The sequence below is a fragment of the Somniosus microcephalus genome, chromosome 33 (genome assembly GCF_052327205.1).
Source record: "Somniosus microcephalus isolate GS21.2 chromosome 33, FLI_Smic_1.0, whole genome shotgun sequence".
NCBI classification, from domain to species: domain Eukaryota; kingdom Metazoa; phylum Chordata; class Chondrichthyes; order Squaliformes; family Somniosidae; genus Somniosus; species Somniosus microcephalus.
Window position 1 is genome coordinate 31,658,416 of NC_141019.1, and position 23,597 is coordinate 31,682,012.

At 48.8% G+C, this 23,597-nt stretch overlaps 1 long non-coding RNA gene across 1 annotated transcript; it reads right to left on the reverse strand.

The window, feature by feature from the left end:
* Positions 1 to 19,612: 19,612 nt before the first annotated feature.
* LOC147097099 (uncharacterized) lies at positions 19,613 to 23,318 on the reverse strand. Its single transcript, XR_015074485.1, has 3 exons — positions 22,794 to 23,318; positions 21,787 to 21,845; positions 19,613 to 21,292 (listed from the first exon to the last, which is right to left on the reverse strand). It is a non-coding gene; the product is annotated as an uncharacterized LOC147097099 (long non-coding RNA).
* Positions 23,319 to 23,597: the final 279 nt, after the last annotated feature.

Genomic DNA, 23,597 nt, shown 5'->3' on the forward strand with positions numbered 1-23,597 from the left:
TGATACTGACATTCGCTCCACTGACGTCAGGGTGTTGGTTAGGTACAAAGTTTGGGACGGTGCATCAATGCAGAAACTTTGATTGCCCTCCATCGGTTCAAGCCTCGTAAAAGATGCATTGCATGTGGGCGATTGGAACAGTTCGCCCAAAGGAGCCGAGCCGGCAGCTGCTCCAGCACACACACTTACTGGCTGCACAGGGCAGGAGTGCTGGCGGGGACTCATTTTATTGACAAAAATTATGTGCATGAGAATCTTGTCATCATCCACAATATTGACTTGGACGGTGTGCCGCGTTACTGCTCGGCGCTTGATGGGGTTTACACGTTAACTTGCAACTTAAAGTGAAGTCAAAGTCTGCAGGCACCCACAATATATAGAAAACGATCAGGATGGAAACAGCGAAGGACAACATTAAATGGGAGGGTCTTCATGACCACGAAAAGGCGTTGGACAATTTTATTTTGCATTCATGATGAAAATAACCCCTCACCCTCCCCCTCAAAGGTTGGGGGTGCTGGAGTGGGGGAAGAGGGGTGGTGGAAAGAGGGGTGGCGGGAGAGGGGGGAGAAGGAGAGGGGAGCGGTACGGATGGGGGGGGGTGCAAACGAGGCTATCAGATTTCTGTCCCTCTTACATCTAACGTGTCCATCACACTCTAAAGTGTCACACTTTGTTAAAGACACAGAAAAGTCTTTTTTTAAAAGGCAATCATTTTATGCTGTGTTTTTCTGACTTGGAGCCAGAACATACAGGCAGCCGGCATTGCAAGCATTGCCTCCTTAGACCGCTTCCCCACAGCGAGAACCCTCAGCAGTGACTTTAATGGCACAGACCTGATTAACAGTTAAACATCGTGTTCCAACCCACCATTTACCCACGAGCAACACCACAGGAGATCTGCTGGTGCAAATAACAGTATGCCATGCTGTTTTCCTTTGGGTAGCAGCTCCTGTCTTTAGTTAGAAGTTCGGACAGGGGCTCCAGCACTGGAAATTTTGAAAAGCACTGCTACCAGTGAAGGCAGCTTTCTGGTGGCTCCACCATTCCTCAAGTGTAAGTTTGATTAGTGAGTTATTCAACAGTTAGGAGGGGGCAGTAGGCTCCCGAGGTATGGAAAGTGGTCCACGTTGTCCAAGGCCTTGTCGTGGATTTTGATAATTGGGGGGCAGTACTGTGTGGCGGGGGCAGGTTGGTAGAGGACCTTTGTCTTATGGATGTTTAGTGTAAGGCCCATGCTCTGGTACGCTTCGGTGAAGGTGTTGACGATGGTTTGGAGTTCGACCTCCGAGTGAGCGCAGACGCAAGCGTCGTCTGCATACTGTAATTCGACGACAGAGGATGGGACGACCTTGGACCTGGACTGGAGGCGACGGAGGTTGAACGGTTCCCCGTTTGTTCTGTAAATTAGCTCCACTCCAGCGAGGAGCTTACTGAGGGTGAGATGGAGCATTGCAGCAAGGAAGATCGAGAAGAGCGTTGGTGCGATGACACAGCCTTGCTTGACCCCGGTTCGTACGTGGATTGGGTCTGTGGTGGAACCGTTGGTCAGGATCACGGCTTGCATGTCGTCGTGAAGCAGGCGGAGGATAGTGACAAACTTTTGAGGGCAGCCGAATTTGAGGAGGACACTCCATAATCCCTCACGGTTGACGGTGTCGAAGGCCTTTGTGAGATCAAAGAAGGCCATGTACAGCGGTTGGTGCTGTTCCCTGCATTTCTCTTGTAATTGATGTGCGGTGAAGATCATGTCCATTGTGCCCCTTAGTGGGCGGAATCTGCATTGCGACTCTGGGAGGAGCTGTTCGGCCACTGGGAGAAGGCAATTGAGGAGGATTCTTGCGGTGCCTCGGGAGCCTACTGTCAACAAGGGCACATGTCGACGACGAAGTCCAACACTGCCTTCAGTGTGCCAGTGCAGCCTTCGGTCGCCTGAGGAAGAGAGTGTTTGAAGACCAGGACCTCAAACCCGGCACTAAGCTCATGGTCTACAGAGCAGCAGTGATACCCGCCCTGCTGTATGCCTCAGAGACATGGACCATGTACAGCAGGCACCTCAAAGCACTGGAGAGGTACCACCAACGCTGCCTCCGCAAGATCCTGCAAATCCATTGGCAGGATAGGCGCACCAACGTCAGTGTTCTTGCTCAGGCCAACATCCGCAGCATCGAAGCTTTGACCACGCTGGATCAGCTCCGATGGACGGGTCACATTGTCCGCATGCCCGATACGAGACTCCCAAAACACGCGCTCTACTCAGAGCTCTGACACGGCAAGAGAGCCCCAGGTGGGCAGAGGAAACGCTTCAAGGACACCCTCAAAGCCTCCTTGAAAAAGTGTAACATCCCCATCGACACCTGGGAATCCCTGGCCCAAGACCGCACAAAGTGGAGGAGAAGCATCCGGGAAGGCGCCGAACACCTCGAGTCTCTTCGCTGGGAGCAAGCGGAAGCCAAGCATAGGCAGCGGAAGGAGCGCACGTCAACCCAAGCACCCCACCCACCCCCCCCTTCAACCACCATCTGCCCTACCTGTGACAGAGGCTGTAGGTCCCGCATTGGACTCATCAGCCACCTGCGAACTCATTTTTAATGTGGAAGCACATCATCCTCGGTTCCGAGGGACTGCCTAAGAAGAAGAGGAGGAGGAGGAGGAGGGGGCAACACAGCCAATCCCAATCTTGATCTGTGCGGCTCACTACCACACCAGTTGGTACAGTTATCCCCTCAAACAGCAGGGGCACACCAGGCTAAATGTTTAAAAATTTCACAAAAGAAAGAAGAAGGAACTTGCATTTATATAGCGCCTTCTGTTAAGTCTGTGTGTTATAGTGAGAATTACTACACAGACCACAAGAGTAAATTTTAACAGGTCTTTACTAGTCGAAGGTCCGGGCGGAACTGCCCAATAAATCATTACACAGCACTTATATACCGGTGTGGTCACCACCGGTATTACAGTCTACAGCAGCCAAGATAAAGTAGTGCAACTCTTAAAATAGTTCTCTTAAAGGTGGAACGGTTACATACACCACAATCCTCCCTTTTTAGCTTAACAGTATATATTCCCCATTAACATAACATAATAACATATATACACAACTTCATGTAAAAACAGTTCACAAATTCAGTCTCTCTGGAGGCTTCCTGACTCGGTCCGGATAACGCCTCGGTGGTGTAGTAGTTTTCGGTGGTGTAGTAGGTTCTTTTGGCAAGGTCGATTCGGCTTGAATGCCAGTGTCGGGTTCATCTGATTCCAGTATCACCGGATCGGAGGTAGATACTATGGGTATCTCTGCTTCATCATTAGGCGTATAGAGTTGTGGAGTAGGTTGTCCCTTTTCGGATGACTCTATGATCTGGTCAACATGGCGCCTTATTATGCTTTCACCAATGTCCACAGTATACATCAGCGGTCCTAGTCGTGTGCAAATAGTTCCAGGCTGCCATTTCTCGGTACGGTAGTCCCGGGCCAAAACTTGTTGACCTATCTGGAAGGTTCTAGTTGGCCTTTCATTCATGCCTTGAAATTGCCGGTTCTCTACGTCCCTTCTGATGTTTGGCTTGATCAAATCCAGCCGGCATCTTAGTCTTCTATTGAAAAACATCATGGCGGGAGTTTGGTTTGTAACCACATGTGTTGCATTCCTGTACGCCAACAAGAAGTTATCTACCTTATGTTGTAGATTTATGTCTTCATTACCCATGGCCCTTATGGCCTTCTTGAAGGTCTGGACAAACCTTTCAGCTAATCCATTGGTGGCGGGATGGTATGGGGCGGACGTGTAGTGCTTAACCCCATTGTTTTTTAAGAACTTCCTGAATTCTTCGGACAGAAATTGCGGTCCATTATCAGAACAGATCTGTTCCGGCAGCCCATTCCTGGCAAATATGGTCCTTAATACTGTGATGGTTTTTTCCGTGGTGGTGGAGGACATCTTTATTACCTCCGGCCACTTGGAGTGTGCATCCACCGCGATTAAGAACATTGAGTCCATAAATGGACCAGCAAAGTCGATATGTACCCTTTGCCATGGAGATGAGGGCCACTCCCATGGATGTAGAGGGGCTTGTGGTGGGGCGTTTTGGACCTTCTGGCATCCTAGACAGCTCTTGGTCATTTCTTCGATGTCTCCATCGATACCTGGCCACCACACAAACGCTCTGGCTAGGTTCTTCATTTTCACTCCACCCAGATGCCCCTCGTGAAGCTCCTTTAGCACTTTACGCTGGAGTTTGGGTGGAATCACCACTCTGGATCCACACATCAAAGTTCCTCGGCACACTGACAGCTGCTCTCTTCTTTGCGAGAATGCTGGCAACAGTGGTTCGCCATGTGCTGGCCATCCCTTCACCGTTAAATCGTAGACTCGTGAGAGAGTCGGGTCATTTCTCGTTTCCTTTTCGATGGTAGAATTTGTTACTGGTAGACATTCCACTATGGTTGAGTGGAACATCTCCACTGGGTCCACTGTAGGCGCCTCTTCTACCGTTGGCAACGGTAGGCGCGATAAACCGTCAGCATTCCCATGCTGTTTTGATCCTTTGTATTCTATGTCATATTGGTGTGCCCCTAGGAAAAGGGACCACCTCTGTAGCCTTTGCGCTGTCATAATGGAAACGCCCTTTTTAGGGTTGAATATGGATACCAACGGCTGGTGGTCTGTCAGCAGTGTAAACTTCTGGCCCTGCAGGTAATGATTAAACTTCTTTACTCCCCACACCAGGCTGAGAGCCTCCCTATCTATCTGAGCATAGGTGCGCTCAGCGGAGGTCAATGATCTGGATGCAAATGCGACTGGCCTTTCCAAGCCATTTGGCAACTTGTGTGAGAGTACTGCTCCAATACCATAAGGAGAAGCATCACAAGCTAAACGAATAGGTAGCGTTGGGTTGAAATGAGCCAACACTTCCTCTGAGGTGATCAATGCCTTGCTTTTGTGAAAGGCCTTCTTACAGTCCTCGCTCCACTTCCATGGTACTTCTTTCTGCAAAAGAGCATTCAGCGGGTGCAGCACCGTGGATAGATTTGGCAGAAACTTATGGTAATAGTTAATCAACCCTAGGAACGACCTCAACTGGGATACATTTTCCAGAGCGGGAGCCTTCACAACAGCTTCGATCTTGTCAGGTGACTTGTGCAGCCCCTCCTGGTCAATGACATGGCCACAGTACGAGATCCGTTTCTGAAAGAACTCACATTTCTGGCGATTAACTCGAAGTCCATATTCCTTCAATCTGGTGAGCACCAGTTTCAAATTTGCAAGGTGTTCCTCATCGTCATCTCCTGTAATCAGGATATCGTCCAAGTAACATTGAGTGTTTGGAATTCCCTGTAATACCTGCTCCATGGCCCTCTGCCAAATTGCTGGAGCCGAAGCCACTCCAAAAAACAGTCTATTATATCGATACAAGCCTCTGTGCGTGTTGATTGTGAGATACTGGCGCGACTCTTCCTCAACTTCCATCTGTAAGTACGCTTGCGCCAGGTCTATCTTGGTGAAGTGTTTCCCGCCAGACAATGAAGCAAAGATATCCTCAATCCGCGGAAGCGGATATTGCACCGTGTGAAGCACCGGATTAACCGTGATCTTGAAGTCTCCACAGATGCGGACCTTCCCCGGTTCCCCTGGCTTGTTACTCGATGAACGCTTCATGACGGGAACAATGGGCGTGGCCCACTCACTCCAGTCCACCTTAGACAGTACTCCTGAACGTTCTAGCCCTTCCAGCTCAGCTTCCACAGCAGGTCGTATCGCATAAGGTACCGGTCTGGCTTTGAAAAATTTTGGGTTTGCATGTTCTGCAATCTTGATTTTTGCCTTAATTCCTTTTAGTGTTCCCAATCCCTGTTGGAACACCTCTTTAGCCTCATCCAATATTCTGGACAATCGTTCAGGTTTGACATTTTTTTTTCCGGAATCTACCGTCATTGCTTTTAGGGAGTGCCAGTCCATATTTATTTTCCTGATCCACTCCCGTCCCAGAAGTGGTGGACCTCCCTCAGGTAGTACATATAAGTCCATTCCTTGGTGTTCTTTGCCCTTGTGTATCGCCTTGACTTTTATCTTTCCGATGGGGTATACTCTTTGCCCCGTGTATGTCTGCAATACTATCTCCGTATCCCGTAGGGGAATATGTGTGAATAACCTTTTGTAATCTTGCTTATTCATGACCGTCAACGCCGATCCGGTGTCCAATTCCATCTTCACTTGGACTCCTGCTATCTGCAGTGTGACCCAGATAGTTTGTAGGTCAGCTTCCTTACTCACATTGTGAATTCTCAGACTACCCAGTTCCTTGCTGTTGGAGTCTGAATCCGAATTCTGTTCATCCGAACTCTTCTCAGCCACCTTATGTACCTTTCTGTACTTTTCCTGCGGTGACTTTTTGTTGCTGGTCTTCTTTCCTGACCGGCATACTTTAGCTATGTGACCAAGCTTGCCACATTTTCTACATTCCTGGTTTTTAAACCAGCATTGGTTCTGATCGGGTGTTGTCTTTCCACAACGATAACATTTCATTGTACCCAAAGCCATTTGATCTACGCTGAGTACCGCTGCCTTCAGCTGCATTTCCGCAGTGCCTCTCGCTGCGGCTTCGTGCGATGCTGTAATAGTGACAGCCTTATCAAGTGTAAGATCATTCTCTTCAAGCAGCCGCTTTTGTGTTCCTTCTTTCGACAATCCACACACGAATTTGTCTCTCAGTGCCTCTGTCAGACTTTCCCCAAACTGACAGTATTTCGCTAGCTTACGCAGTTCAATTAAATACTCCGTGTTGCTTTCCTCTTTCAGTTGCGTTCTCGCATAAAATTTAAATCGTTCCGCTAACATCAGCGGTGTGGGGTTCAAATGATTTTTCAGGACAGCAACAATTTTAGCGAAAGTCTGATCCGCCGGTTTAGCTGGTGATAGAAGATGCTTCAATAGCCCGTATGTCTTCGCACCCATTGAGTTTAGTAAGGTTAGTGCTTTATCTTCATCTGATATTTTATTTGCCTTACAATATATCTCTATGCGTTCTACATACGTGGCCCAATCTTCAACATCGGGATCGAAATCGTTGATGTTACCACGCTTAGGCATCCTCGCAATCTTCTTGAGAAACAAAAAGAAATTTTTCTTTTCTTTTTTTTTTAAATGGCGGTTTCCCGCGCTTGTCTTCTTCCCCCGCCTACGAAAATGGCGGCTTCCCGCGTTTGCCTTTCTCCCCCGCTGGCTGTAATGGCGATTGCCGTATTGCTGCGTTCGCCCTCCCCAGCGGTTTTCAAATCGTGCCTCCCAGCCCCTCTTGCAGTCCGGTCCTTTCCCCCGGCTGCGGCTGAGTTCTCCGCGGTTTTTTAAAATTTTCTCCCGCGCCTTACGCTGACCTGGTCGCTGCGCCTCGCGGCCTCGGTAGCTGCCCGGCCTTTTTCACCGGTCGCGGTCGAGCTCTCTCTCGACGCTGTTCCGTCTCCCAGCCCGCTTGCAGCCCGGTCTTTTACACCGGCTGCATTTGCATTCACCGTGGCTCCCGTGCCTTACGCTGCCCCAGTCTCAGCGCCTCTGGCCCCGACTTCTGTCCGGCTCTTTTCCCCGGCCCTGGTCGAGTTCTCCGCCCTTATATCCTCCGTTTTTCCCTCCCCTACTTCACAGCCAACGTGGCCGATTTGCTGCTCGTCGCTGATCGGCTTACCCACCACCGTGATAGAAGGGATGATCACTGCCTGTTGCTGATGGAAGACTTCGTGTCAGAATTCTTCCTTTGCTCTGCAGACCCGAGTCTTTTCTCAGCAGAATGATGAGGGCGGATGCCTCCTCTCGACGCCCGTTAAACTGCCTTGGATGTATCTCTGCCGCAGGGTAAGATCGTACTCGTCGCCACTGTTAAGTCTGTGTGTTATAGTGAGAATTACTACACAGACCACAAGAGTAAATTTTAACAGGTCTTTACTAGTTGAAGGTCCGGGCGGAACTGCCCAATAAATCATTACACAGCACTTATACTGGTCACCACCGGTATTACAGTCTACAGCAGCCAAGATAAAGTAGTGCAACTCTTAAAATAGTTCTCTTAAAGGTGGAACGGTTACATACACCACACCTTCCACGACCTCAGGACGTCCCAAAGCGTTTCACAGCCAATGAAGTACTTTTTTGAAGTGTGGTCACTGTTGTAATGTGGGAAACGCAGCAGCCAATTCGTGCACAGCAAGCTCCCACAAACAGCAATGTGATAAATGACCAGATCATCTTTTGCTGGTGATATTGGTTGAGTGATAAATGTTGGCCAGGACCACTGGGGAGAACTTTCCTGCTCTTCGAATAGTGCCGCGGGAATCTTTCACGTTCCCAAGAGGGCAGACGGGGCCTCGGTTTAATGTCTCATCCGAAAGACGGCGCCTCCGACAGTGCAGCGCTCCCTCAGCACCGCACTGGGAGTGTCGGCCTAGATTTTGTGCTCAAGTCTCTGAAGTGGGACTTGAACCCACGACCTTCTGCCTCAGAGGCTGCCCACTGAGCCACGGCTGACACTATAAGTTGTTTTCATACTACTCATTTTGCATTGCTGCGACATGGAAGCCACTTTACAGTTCTTCAGCAAATCGTACCAAAGCAATTGTCAGAGAAGGCCGTATAATTGTAATGGAAGATGCCTGGTCGCCACGAGTTAATCCCCACCCCTTGCAGCCGCATGACTCGAGATCAGAAACTCACAACAGGGAATAACGGATCAGAAACTGATCACGAGCCTCCACTTTAGTCTGACAGACCTGCTGTGTATTTCCAACATTTTCCAATTTTACTTCAGATTTCTGACATTTGCAGTATTATTTAATTCCCTATAGAATAAAACATATGGACAACTTCACAGACCACAATATCACTGATAAATACAAAGTAATGCCATTTGAAATGACAGCCAGAACTAATCCTTCAGAGTGTAATTCGTAAGCATTAAGCTTTTTTTTTAACACCACCAGTCTGGGATACATTAAAAAAAAACACATTTCCGGATTAAAAGACACACACAGACTGCACCAAATATTCCACAGTTATTGTGCACAGCCTAAGGTGCAGAGAGTGCACTTGAAGTAGGAACTGAAAATAGTACATAAGTGAAGTTTAGCAGGGAAGGGGCGATTAAAGGGGGTGTCAAAATAGTGGGGGAGCAGCGTTTCTGAAAGCTTTTGGAAATGCTCACAAGTCATCATAATCCATTATCAGCTTTTATCAAGGCTGAAAGAACAGGGGACTAAGATACCTTATGATTTACTGGCAGTGCATAGATGGGCAGGATCTCGATCCTGAGACACGAGGGTGGGAGACTGAAATTTTACATACAAGACTCAACAACAACAACAGCTTGCATTTATACAGTGTCTTTAACATCCCAAGGTGCTTCACAGGAGTGTTATCAGGCAAAATTTGACACTGAGCCAAAGGAGGCATTAGGACAGGTGACCAAAAGAGGTAGGTATTAAGCAGTGCCTTAAACGAGAGAGAGGTGGAGAGGTTTAGGGAGGGAATTCCTGAGCTTAGGGCCTAAATGGCTGAAGGCACGGCTGCCAATGGTGGGGTGAAGGAAGTGGGGGGATGCACAAGAGGCCAGAATTGGAGGAGCGCAGAGATCTCGGGGGGTTGTAGAGCTGGAGGAGGTTACAGAGATAGGGAGGGTTGTAGGGGGCTGGAGGAGGTTACAGAGATAGGGAGGGTTGTAGGGGGCTGGAGGAGGTTACAGAGATAGGGAGGGTTGTTGGGGCTGGAGGAGGTTACAGAGATAGGGAGGGTTGTAGGGGCTGGAGGAGGTTACAGAGATAGGGAGTGTTGTAGGGGCTGGAGGAGGTTACAGAGATAGGGAGGGTTGTAGGGGGCTGGAGGAAGTTACAGAGATAGGGAGGGTTGTAGGGGCTGAAGGAGGTTACAGAGATAGGGAGGGTGGTAGGGGCTGGAGGAGGTTACAGAGATAGGGAGGGTTTTAGGGGGCTGGAGGAGGTTACAGAGATAGGGAGGGGTGTAGGGGCTGGAGGAGGTTAGAGATAGGGAGGGTTGTAGGGGGCTGGAGGAGGTTACAGAGATAGGGAGGGTTGTAGGGACTGGAGGAGGTTACAGAGATCGGTAGGGTTGTAGGGGGCTGGAGGAGGTTACAGAGAGAGGGAGGGGTGTAGGGGCTGGAGGAGGTTACAGAGATAGGGAGGGGTGTAGGGGCTGGAGGAGTTTACAGAGATAGGGAGGGTTGTAGGGGGCTGGAGGAGGTTACAGAGATAGGGAGGATTGTAGGGCCTGGAGGAGGTTACAGAGATAGGGAGGGTTGTAGGGGCTGGAGGAGGTTACAGAGATAGGGAGGGTGGTAGGGGCTGGAGGAGGTTACAGAGATAGGGAGGGTTGTAGGGGGCTGGAGGAGGTCACAGAGATAGGGAGGGTTGTAGGGGGCTGGAGGAGGTCACAGAGATAGGGAAGTTTGTAGGGGGCTGGAGGAGGTTACAGTCTGTATGGATAGATCTGCGTTTATGTGTTCAACCATAAATGTTTTTCGATGCTTTGGCAACATAAGATGTACCTTGTCATGCCAATAAAGCGATTTGAATTGAATTGAATTGAATTGATAGGGAGGGTTGTAGGGGGCTCACGGAGGTTACAGAGATAGGGAGGGTTGCAGGGCTGGAGGAGGTTACAGAGATAGGGAGGGTTGTAGGGGCTGGAGGTGGTTACAGAGATAGGAGGTTTGTAGGGGGCTGGAGGAGGTTACAGAGATAGGGAGGGTTGTAGGGGGCTGGAGGTGTTTACAGAGATAGGGAGGGTTGTTGGGGCTGGAGGAGGTTAGAGAGATAGGGAGGGTAGTAGGGGCTGGAGGAGGTTACAGATGTAGGGAGGATTGTAGGGGCTGGAGGAGGTTACAGAGATAGGGAGGGTTGTAGGGACTGCAGGAGGTTACAGAGATAGGGAGGGTTGTAGGGGCTGGAGGAGGTTACAGAGATAGGGAGTGTTGTAGGGGCTGGAGGGGGTTACAGAGATAGGGAGGATTGTAGGGGCTGGAGGAGGTTACAGAGATAGGGAGGGTTGTAGGGGCTGGAGGAGGTTACAGAGATAGGGAGGGTTGTTGGGGGCTGGAGGAGGTTACAGAGATAGGGAGGGTTGTAGGGGCTGGAGGAGGTTACAGAGATAGGGAGGATTGTAGGGGCTGGAGGAGGTTACAGAGATAGGGAGGGTTGTAGGGGCTGGAGGAGGTTACAGAGATAGGGAGGATTGTAGGGGCTGGAGGAGGTTACAGAGATAGGGAGGGTTGTAGGGGGCTGGAGGAGGTTACAGAGATAGGGAGGATTGTAGGGGCTGGAGGAGGTTACAGAGATAGGGAGGATTGTAGGGGCTGGAGGAGGTTACAGAGATAGGGAGGGTTGTAGGGGCTGGAGGAGGTTACAGAGATAGGGAGGATTGTAGGGGCTGGAGGAGGTTACAGAGATAGGGAGGATTGTAGGGGCTGGAGGAGGTTACAGAGATAGGGAGGGTTGTAGGGGGCTGGAGGAGGTTACAGAGATAGGGAGGGTTGTAGGGGCTGGAGGAGGTTACAGAGATAGGGAGGGTTGTAGGGGCTGGAGGAGGTTATAGAGATAGGCAGGGTTGTAGGGGGCTGGAGGAGGTTACAGAGATAGGGAGGGTTGTAGGGGGCTGGAGGAGGTTACAGAGATAGGGAGGGTTGTAGGGGCTGGAGGAGGTTACAGAGATAGGGAGGGTTGTTGGGGGCTGGAGGAGGTTACAGAGATAGGGAGGGTTGTAGGGGCTGGAGGAGGTTACAGAGATAGGGAGGATTGTAGGGGCTGGAGGAGGTTACAGAGATAGGGAGGGTTGTAGGGGCTGGAGGAGGTTACAGAGATAGGGAGGATTGTAGGGGCTGGAGGAGGTTACAGAGATAGGGAGGGTTGTAGGGGGCTGGAGGAGGTTACAGAGATAGGGAGGGTTGTAGGGGCTGGAGGAGGTTACAGAGATAGGGAGGGTTGTAGGGGCTGGAGGAGGTTATAGAGATAGGCAGGGTTGTAGGGGGCTGGAGGAGGTTACAGAGATAGGGAGGGTTGTAGGGGGCTGGAGGAGGTTACAGAGATAGGGAGGGTGGTAGGGGCTGGAGGAGGTTACAGAGATAGGGAGGGTTGTAGGGGGCTGGAGGAGGTCACAGAGATAGGGAGGGTTGTAGGGGGCTGGAGGAGGTCACAGAGATAGGGAAGTTTGTAGGGGGCTGGAGGAGGTTACAGACTGTATGGATAGATCTGCGTTTATGTGTTCAACCATAAATGTTTTTCGATGCTTTGGCAACATAAGATGTACCTTGTCATGCCAATAAAGCGATTTGAATTGAATTGAATTGAATTGATAGGGAGGGTTGTAGGGGGCTCACGGAGGTTACAGAGATAGGGAGGGTTGCAGGGCTGGAGGAGGTTACAGAGATAGGGAGGGTTGTAGGGGGCTGGAGGTGTTTACAGAGATAGGGAGGGTTGTTGGGGCTGGAGGAGGTTAGAGAGATAGGGAGGGTAGTAGGGGCTGGAGGAGGTTACAGATGTAGGGAGGATTGTAGGGGCTGGAGGAGGTTACAGAGATAGGGAGGGTTGTAGGGGCTGCAGGAGGTTACAGAGATAGGGAGGGTTGTAGGGGCTGGAGGAGGTTACAGAGATAGGGAGTGTTGTAGGGGCTGGAGGGGGTTACAGAGATAGGGAGGATTGTAGGGGCTGGAGGAGGTTACAGAGATAGGGAGGGTTGTAGGGGCTGGAGGAGGTTACAGAGATAGGGAGGGTTGTTGGGGGCTGGAGGAGGTTACAGAGATAGGGAGGGTTGTAGGGGCTGGAGGAGGTTACAGAGATAGGGAGGATTGTAGGGGCTGGAGGAGGTTACAGAGATAGGGAGGGTTGTAGGGGCTGGAGGAGGTTACAGAGATAGGGAGGATTGTAGGGGCTGGAGGAGGTTACAGAGATAGGGAGGGTTGTAGGGGGCTGGAGGAGGTTACAGAGATAGGGAGGGTTGTAGGGGCTGGAGGAGGTTACAGAGATAGGGAGGGTTGTAGGGGCTGGAGGAGGTTATAGAGATAGGCAGGGTTGTAGGGGGCTGGAGGAGGTTACAGAGATAGGGAGGGTTGTAGGGGGCTGGAGGAGGTTACAGAGATAGGGAGGGTTGTAGGGGCTGGAGGAGGTTACAGAGATAGGGAGGATTGTAGGGGCTGGAGGAGGTTACAGAGATAGGGAGTGTTGTAGGGGCTGGAGGAGGTTACAGAGATAGGGAGGGTTGTAGGGGCTGGAGGAGGTTACAGAGATAGGGAGGGTTGTTGGGGCTGGAGGGGGTTACAGAGATAGGGAGGATTGTAGGGGCTGGAGGAGGTTACAGAGATAGGGAGGGTTGTTGGGGGCTGGAGATTACAGAGATAGGGAGGGTTGTTGGGGGCTGGAGATTACAGAGATAGGGAGGGTTGTAGGGGGCTGGAGATTACAGAGATAGGGAGGGTTGTAGCGGGCTGGAGATTACAGAGATAGGGAGGGTTGTAGGGGGCTGGAGGTTACAGAGATAGGGAGGGTTGTAGGGGCTGGAGGAGGTTACAGAGATAGGGAGGGTTGTTGGGGCTGGAGGAGGTTACAGAGATAGGGAGGGTTGTAGGGGCTGGAGGAGGTTACAGAGATAGGGAGGGTTGTAGGGGGCTGGAGATTACAGAGATAGGGAGGGTTGTAGCGGGCTGGAGATTACAGAGATAGGGAGGGTTGTAGGGGGCTGGAGGTTACAGAGATAGGGAGGGTTGTAGGGGGCAGGAGGAGGTTACAGAGATAGGGAGGGTTGTAGGGGACTGGAGGAGGTTACAGAGATAGGGAGTGTTGTAGGGGGCTGGAGAAGGTTACAGAGATAGGGAGGGTTGTAGCGGGCTGGAGATTACAGAGATAGGGAGGGGCGAGGCCATGGAGCGATTTAAAAACAAGGATCAGAATTTTTAAATCGAGGCGTTGCCGGACCGGGAGCTAGTGTAGGTCAGTGAGCACAGGGGGTGATGGGTGAACGGGACTTGGTGCGAGTTAGGACACGGGCAGCCGAGTTTTGGATGAGCTGTGGTTTACGGAGGCTGGAAGGTGGGAGGCCGGCCCGGAGAGTGTTGGAATAGTCGAGTCTGGAGGTACCAAAGGGCATGGATGCGGGGTTCAGCAGCAGCCGATCTGATTTTGGAATTCGGTGGGAATCTTACCCAATCCTTGGCAGGGTCGGCTTTCTGCCTGTCCGTTCCACTCCGCCCCGACCCTGGTCCATCTTCCACATTGAGGCTAACATGGTGGGATGCTGGCGGTATTTCTGGTCCTGCTGTGATCCTTCTTTCACTTACATGATGCTGCTTCCTGCAAAACGTTAAGCTGTCTTTTCTCTCTTCAGATGGCGACACACCTGCAGGGTATTTCCAGCACTTTCTGGCTTCGATCCTGCATTTTGAACCTGGCTGTAATTTAAGTGGGCCTCCTGATCTCCATTCGGAATAGTCAGATGACCAGCTTCATGAACTCAGTCGTTCCGCCTTCAGTTCATTCTCTGAGTAAGTGAAAGGTAATTGATACATTTCTGGGTCGTTTATTTATTGCTTTTGACAGTGCAGCTAGGAAATAGAATCAATGAGCAAGGCACATAACTCAACGAGGAGCACACCTCTGCCTCTGTAGTCACAAATGAATAAAATAGGTCTTTTGTTGTCGAGTAGAGAAACCATTTGCTGATCAACGTTTCCATTGTCTGGAACTCGTTATCCTTTCGTATGCTTCATTTCTCACACATATTTATAAGCTAGGCTTCAATCGCCTCAACCTTACTGCCCATTTTGTGGCCCCTACCGAAGTTGAATTTTGACCCCACTGGCTTAATTTTAACCCTTCCTCAAGGCAAAACTAATCCTTCCCTTTTCCTCTCTCCTGGGACAATCTGCCCCATCCCATTTGAGGGCAGGTGGGTGATGCAGGCCTCATGCCAGCTGGTTGGGTAAGAACATAAGAAATTGGAGCAGAAGTAGACCATTCGGCCCCTCGAGCCTGCTTCGCCATTCAATTAGATCAAGGCTGGTCTGATCTTGGCCTCAACTCCACTTTCTCGCATGTTTCCCATAACCCTCGACTCCCCTGTAGCTCAAATATCTGTCTATCTCCGCCTTGAATATATTCAATGACCCAGCCTCCACAGCTCTCTGGGGCAGAGAATTCCACAGATTCACGATCCTCAGAGAAGAAATTCCTCCTCATCTCCGTTTTAAAAGGGCGACCCCTTATTCTGAAACTATGCCCCCTAGCTCTAGATTCCCCCACGAGGGGAAACCGTCTCTCAGAATCTACCCTGTCAAGCCCCCTCAGAATCTTATATGTTTCAATAAGATCACCTCTCATTCTTCTAAACTCCAATGAGTATAGGCCCAACCTGCAACTGGTCGAATAGATAAGGGAGAACCAGTGGATGTGGTGTATTTGGACTTTTAGAAGGCTTTCGAAAAGGTCCCGCATAAGAGACTAGCGTGTAAAGTTAAAGCACATGGGATTGGGGGTAAGGTATTGACTTGGATAGAGAACTGGTTGGCAGACAGGAAGCAAAGAGTTGGAATAAACAGGTCGTTTTCCGAGTGGCAGGCAGTGGCTAGTGGGGTACCGCAGGGATCGGTGCTAGGACCCCAGCTATTCACAATATATATTAATGATGATCTAGACAAGGGAACTAGATGTAATATCACCAAGTTTGCAGACGACACAAAGCTGGGTGGGCGTGTGTGCTGTGAGGAGGATGCAGAGAAACTCCAGTACGATTTGGACAGGTTGGGCGATTGGGCAGATGCATGTCAGATGCAGTATAATGTGGATAAATGCGAGGTTATCCACTTTGGTGGCAAAAACAGGAAGGCAGATTATTATCTGAACGGCAATAGATTGGGAAAAGGGTAAGTGCAACGAGACCTGGGTGTCCTTGTGCACCAGTCGCTGAAGGTAAGCATGCAGGTGCAGCAGGCAGTTAAGAAGGCAAATGGTATGCTGGCCTTCATAGCGAGAGGATTCGAGTAAAGGAGCAAGGGTGTCTTGCTGCAGTTGTACAGGGCCTTGGTGAGACCACACCTTGAGTACTGTGTGCAGTTTTGGTTGCCTTATCTGAGGAAGGATGTTCTTGCCATGGAGGGAGTGCAGCGAAGATTCACCAGACTGATACCTGGGATGGCAGGAATGACGTATGAGGAGAGGTTGGGTCGATTAGGCTTATATTCGCTAGAGTTTAGAAGAATGAGAGGGGATCTCATTGAAATTTATAAAATTCTAACAGGACTAGACAGACTAGATGCAGGAAGGCTGTTCCTGATGGCGGGGGAGTCCAGAACCAGGGGTCACAGACTAAGGATAACAGGTAAGCCATTTAGGACTGAGATGAGGAGGAATTTCTTCACCCAGAGAGTGGTGAACCTGTGGAATTCTCTACCACAGAAGACAGTTGAGGCCAATTCATTAAATATATTCAAGAAGGAGTTAGATATATTTCTTAAGGCTAAAGGGATCAAGGGATATGGGGAGAAGGCAGGGACAGGGTACTGAATTTGGATGATCAGCCATGATCTCATTAAATGGCGGAACAGGCTCGAGGGGCCAAATGGCCTACTCCTGCTCCTATCTTCTATGTTTCTAACCTTTCTTCAGAAGACAACCCCCTTCATCTCGGGAATCAACTGAGTGAACCTTCTCTGAACTGCCTCCAATGCAAGTATATCCCTCCTTAAATAAGGGGACCAAAACTGTACGCAGTACTCCAGGTGTGGTCTCACCAGCGCCCTGTACAGTTGTAGCAAGACTTCCCTACTTTTATACTCCATCCCCCTTGCAATAAAGGCCAACAAAAGGGTAGCATCATGAGAGCGTCCTGTAAACAGACGGGAAGATTCTGGTCAGACTTGATGGCAGTATCTGCCAATTTATTCAGAAACCCCGGGTGCAGGGCCACGGCCCATACTGCAGGACATTACTAAGGTTGGGAGGAGCAGGAGAGAAGACGAGCTAAGTCAAGGGAGGAAAAAGTGGCTTGAGGGACACCATAAAGATTTTTTTAATCTGTAGATTGTGGTAGGAAGGAAAAGAATAGGAGGGAGGTAAAAGAACGCTGCAGTTCCTTGGAAAGCATGAGTAAGAGATGGTACAACAAGTCTCAATTTCAACAGTGAGGAAAAGCCTGCACCAACTGTGTTCTCTAATAGTGAGCACTAGAGGGCAACAGCATACCATCAGTGGACACTGGTGTCAAATTCTCAAGAATACTGTACGAAGATCCTGAAGGGACATTCTCCACCCAATAGTAAATTGTGGTTTTCTTATTATCCAAATAGGATATAAATGCTCTCATTTCCCTCTGTAGGTCTCCCTTTGCCACACATCAGGCCTGAGAGAGCAGCTACACAACCCACTTCCACTGCCCTACCAGTGCCCTGGTGTCACTACCCTGATGGGACATACTTAAGTGTGTGGCCGGGGGCGGAATTGAGATGCTGGTACCAGTCAATAAAACTGGCGGTAAATGCTTCCGAACCTGGCCTTCAGAAAATTGTGCTCCCAGTCTGATTTGAGTAAATGGATAACCAGGGCAAGGCCAAGAGTTTATGAAGGCATCGTAAAAATTCTAGGCAAGCAGCTTATGATTTTGGACTTTAAAAATCGATGTTTATCTTCAGATTGAAGAAGTTGTGCAATTAAAAAAAAACACTTGAAACATCTGAAAGTTTGTGTTGGACTGAAAGACCCAGTATTAAACTAAAGGGTCAAAGGGGATAGTAGAAACAAGACAGTGCAGTGCTGGGCCGGTCTGTCAGCACCTGACAAGATCACAGTTTCAGGTCGAGCCCCTTCAGCAGAACTGATCAGGGTAAAGGTCTCGCAAAGACAAGGTCAGCTTATTTACATAGTGGATCTGAGATGTTAACAGTATCCCAAGAGATAGTGTCTCAGAAGGCTGAGACCTAGACAGTCTGCCGCAACCATTAGAACAGACTGGAAATATCGCCTCACCCACATACAAAGTGTACATCTGGAAGCCCATGGTTTGCTCCAGACCTCCAGTAGATTATTGGACTGTAAGAAATATCTTGAGAGGATATTTTAATCCCTTGTGGATAGATTCAATCGTTATCTAAGTATTTATATCATCAGTAACTTGCTGTGCATTTCTGCTTCTGTGTAATTATCCTGCAAATAAATCGAATTTATTACTTTTAGCTGGAATGCAACAGCCTAACAAGCATGGCATTTACTGCCTTTCAGACTGGATAGGAGAGTATGGGGAGCGCATCACATAATCGCGATGTGTTATACTCTGATTAAAGCAGAATGGTTAGTCCCATAGCATGCTGTCACATTGACAACACACATTGTCACGGTGGCATCGTGGTTAGCACTGTTGCCTCACAGCGCCAGGGACCCGGGTTCGAATCCGGCCTCAGGTGACTGTCTGTGTGGAGTTTGCACATTCTCCCCGTGTTTGTGTGGGTTTCCTCCGGGTGCTCCGGTTTCCTCCCACAGTCCAAAGATGTGCGGGTTAGGATGATTGGCTATGATAAATTGACCCTTAGTGTTAGGGGGATTAAATACGTGGAGTTACGGGGATAGGGTGGGATATGTGTTGGTGTAGGGGTTACGGGGATCGGGTGGGATATGTGTCGGTGCAGGCTCGATGGGCCGAAATGGCCTCTATCTGCACTGTGGGGTTTCTGTGATTTCTGTGATATGGACGTAGGAATCTCTTCAGTGCAGTACTGAGGGAGCGCCGCACTGTCGGAGGGGCAGTACTGAGGGAGTGCCGCACTGTCGGAGGGGCAGTACTGAGGGAGCGCCGCACTGTCAGAGGGGCAGTACTGAGGGAGCGCCGCACTGTCGGAGGGGCAGTACTGAGGGAGCGCCGCACTGTCGGAGGGGCAGTACTGAGGGAGCGCCGCACTGTCGGAGGGACAGTACTGAGGGAGCGCCGCACTGTCGGAGGGGCAGTACTGAGGGAGCGCCGCACTGTCGGAGGGGCAGTACTGAGGGAGCGCCGCACTGTCGGAGGGGCAGTACTGAGGGAGCGCCGCACTGTCGGAGGGGCAGTACTGAGGGAGCGCCGCACTGTCGGAGGGGCAGTACTGAGGGAGCGCCGCACTGTCGGAGGGGCAGTACTGAGGGAGCGCCGCACTGTCGGAGGGGCAGTATTGAGGGAGCGCCGCACTGTCGGAGGTGCCATCGTTTGGATGAGACGTTAAACCGACGCCTCATCTGCTCTCTTAGGTGGGCACAAAAGATCCCACGGCACTATTCAAAGAGGATCAGGGGAGTTCTCCCAGTCTGTGGCCAACATTTATCTCTCAACCAACACCACCAAAAACAGATTATCTGATCATTCCTCTCATTGCTGTTGGTGGGAGCTTGCTGTGCGCAAATTGGTGCCACGTTCCCCCACATTACAACAGTGACAACATTTCAAAAGTACTTAATTGGCTGTAAAGCACTTCGGGACAGCCTGAGGTGGTGAAAGATGCTGGAGTAATGCAAGTTCTTTCTTTCTTGATACCATCACAGCTCAAATTGATAGAAATTGGTCGTTATTTTTGGGGGTTACTGTTTGCAGACTTAAGGAACGGGACTTCACTGGTTTGGTACAAAGTTCATTTTATATTTCAGTTCAGCTTTCCCTTCCCCGCTCAAAAATAAACCTTCAGAGATCAAACACTTCACCACTTAAGAGCTTACATTCGGGTCAAATAGCTGTTGCCAAGTTTATGTAGATCCAGCAGAATCTTCATCTCATTCCTGTTTGTGGGACCTTGTGTACAGAATGGCTGCCAAACTTGTCAGCTCCTTCAAAGTAATTAATTGTAGGTGAAGCACTTGGAGTCACAATAAGGTTCTGTATCAAGTCTTTCTTCTTTCTTAGAGCTCTTTGTCTCCAGAGCATTGCTCCATTCTGCTTTAGTTTCTGAAAGATAAAGTCTATTCACTTTGCAGAATTGACGATGGACAGCAGACACAAGGATAGCCTTCACGTGACATTTTCTCGCTGATGGTGTATTGAGCATGAGGGAATGGCTAGCTCCATGTTTGCAGTTGGGACAGCTCAGCACACTTAATTATAAATTAAAAGTAAAATAGAGGTTTTCTTACTTTAAATCTTTAAAATGACTTTACAGTGTCAGCTGTGGCTCAGAGGGTAGCACCCTCGCCTCAGAGTCAGAAGGTTGTGGGTTCCAGTCCCACTCCAGGGACTCGAGCACAATAAGCTAGGCTGACACGCCAGTGCAGTACTGAGGGAGCGCTGCACTGTCGGAGGTGCCGTCTTTCGGATGAGACGTTAAACCGAGGCCCCGTCTGCTCTCTCAGGTGGATGTAAAAGATCCCAGGGCACTATTTCGAAGAAGAGCAGGGGAGTTATCCCCGGTGTCCGGGCCAATATTTATCCCTCAACCAACATAACAAAAACAGATTATCTGATCAAATTGGCTGCCGTGTTTCCCACATTACAACACTGACCACACTTCAAAAGTATTTCATTGGCTGTAAAGCGCTTTGGGACGTCCTGAGGTCGTGAAAGGCGCTGTAGAAATACAAGTCTTTCTTTCTTTCTTTTCTAAATAGAAACTGCAAACGTCTACCTCAACCTAACAAGACCAGTTCACTGAACACATGCCAAATACTGATCGTATGTGTTGTGCATTCAACTTGAGCTTTATTTTCTTTACTTTCTTCTATTTTTCCTCGGTAATGTAGTATCCGAGAGAAGTGACAAAACCGATTCCTTGTCAAAGAGCTACATCGACTGGAACATTTTGTGAGTAACCGCCAGTGATGTGGTCTCCACCCAGTGACGTCTCAGCAGCTCACATTTCTTTGAAGATCCTCGAGAGACCCCCCGAAAAGAAGAAAATGAGGAGAAATGTTCTTTTCACTCTGAGAGTTGTCGGGGATCGGGAACCCTCGACCGGAAAAGGTGGTGGAAGCTGATGCCATCAATAATTTTAAAAGCGAGTTGCACGGGGACTTGAGGATGAGGCACTTACCGGGTTACGGACAAAAAGCGGGGGATGTGGGATTAAACACGACTGCTCTCTCAAAGAGCCAGCACAGGCGCGACGGGCCGAACCACCTCCTTCTGTGCTGTAAGTTTCGATGATTCGAAGTCTGAAGCCATCGTTTGAGCATGAGGTCATTTTTCCAGTCGACTTGAAAGAAAAACCACAAGCCAATTTTGTACTCAAAAATACAGGGGAGGTAGAAGGGATTCTCGGGACGGGGCATCAAGAAGTGCAAGATTTAATGTGGGATTTTTCTCCAGATTCTAGCAGAAAGAAAAAACGAAAAGTGTGGTGTCAAAGACTAAACAATTTTGGACTGACCTGCAATTTGTTTCTTACGTTCCCATTTTCATTGCCATTTCTACAATGCCCCGGAAACCACTTTTCAGGTAAGTGAACAGCTGAATCAATAGCAGAGTGGTTTCGAACTCTTATTCATGGTTAACTATGAAGCCGTGACCCATTTTAAGGGCTTCAATTTAAAGGCGCGTGGCTCTTTTTGTGACGAGTTAAAGCTTTGAAACTAAATTGAGACCCACTTTCCGTCTAGACCTCCCGGATACAGCTCTCTTCAGACTAAAAAAACCAACTGTTGCCAGACTAGTTATATTTTAGTTTGTTAGTAAAAACGGGAAATAAGGGGCTGTCGGAAGAATTACAAATACAGTTTATAAAGTGGAAAGAAAAACTAAAGTCTAGTTATTGTAGGATCCCATCACTCACCAGAGGAAAAGCATGGGTTGGATACAAAGCTCACCTTGGAGTGCTTCATTGTAGCCTTACGTTCCTTGTGATAGTTCTGGGAGTCCATATTACCTGATAGGTTATACAAACAAGTAATTTATTTAAACACAGCTCTACTCAGAACAACTTAGTAACCATCAACCTCAAGTATAGTTCTGTTAATACTTTTTTTAAGGGGGTGGGGAACCTATGTATATAATGGCATCAACAACAACAACTTGCATTTATATAGCACCTTAACGTAGTAAAACGTCCCAAGGCGCTTCACAGGCGCGTTATAAAACAAAAATTTGACACCGAGCCACATAAGGAGATATTAGGGCAGCTTGGTCAAAGAGGTAGGTTTTAAGGAGTGTCTTAAAGGAGGAAAGAGAGGTAGAGAGGCGGAGAGATTTAGGGAGGGAATTCCCGAGCTTAGGGCCTTGGTAGCCGAAGGCACGGCCGCCAATGGTGGAGCGATTAAAATCAGGGAAGCTCAACAAGCCAGCATTAGAGGAGCGCAGATATCTCGGAGGGTTTTGGGGCCGGAAGAGCTTACAGAGATAGGGAGGGGCAAGGCCATGGAGGGATCTTAAAACAAGGATGAGAATTTTTAAATCGAGGCGTTGTGTGATCAAAGTCACAGTTTTGGATGAAAATATCAAGTCCAAGCCCAGGTCTTTGGGAGAGGCTGAGACCTTCAATTAAAATCTTTAATGAAGGCATAAAAAACAATTCAATGGGTAAATTTAATCATGTTATTGTGAAGTCTGTAATTTACATTTTTAAATTTTGTTTAAACCCTGATTTTGGACACTAGAAATATCCGTTACTGACAGAAAAATGGTGGCTGGAAAAAATTTCAGAAAGCATTTTGAGTCATTTGTGGGAACCCCATTGTACAATCTCAGGGTAATGGACTATAAAATAGCAACTGTTGTGTGTCACAGAGTGTGGCATCTTTGACATTGAAAATACCTATCACAGCACCACCTACAGGTACTGCCGGTACGTACAATAAGGCCAGTTAAGCTTACTTACCATTTGTGGTAGGGGAATTTTTGAAAGTCTTTAATTGAGGATGAAATTACCACATAGCTAGATAAATAGAAAATAGTTAAAATAGAAAATATCTAACAAATGGAATTACAGGATGTGATTCCCAAAATACAGATTTTTAAAAATCCTGGAATGCAAAGTAATAAAAACAAAATTACCTTTTAGTCACCATAAACCAGTGACCCTGCCAATAATATGAGAGATTTGAATTTGGGTAGGGGATTTGCCTAATCTTTACAGATGTAGAAGTGGAAAATATCTAAACCAGTTCCTTCTTTGGTGTGGAGATGCCAGTGTTGGACTGGGGTGGACAAATGTAAGAAGTCACACAACACCAGGTTATAGTCCAACAGTTTTATTTGAAATCACAAGCTTTCGGAGCGCTGCTCCTTTGTCAGGTGAAGTGGAGAGATGCATAAAGACACAGCTTATATAGTCAGAGAATAATGCCAGATGATTACAGGTAATCTTTCTAACTGCCCTTTATCACACCTCGGCAGAGAGATAATCACAGCAATCAAAGGTGTGAATGGTGTCCAAACAGGTCAGTCAGGAAAACATTACATCAAAGAACAATGAGGTGGGGTCACGGGGTCAAATGTTGCAGATGCTGGGGTCTGTATGAAAAACAAAAAACAGACAAAAAAACATTTTTTTTTGCTGGAAATCACAGCAGGTCCGGCCGCATCTGTGTAGAGAGAACAAGCCAACGACGACTCGAGTCTGGATGACCCTACGTCAGGTGGGGTTACATGTAGCGTGACATGAACCCAAGATCCCGGTTGA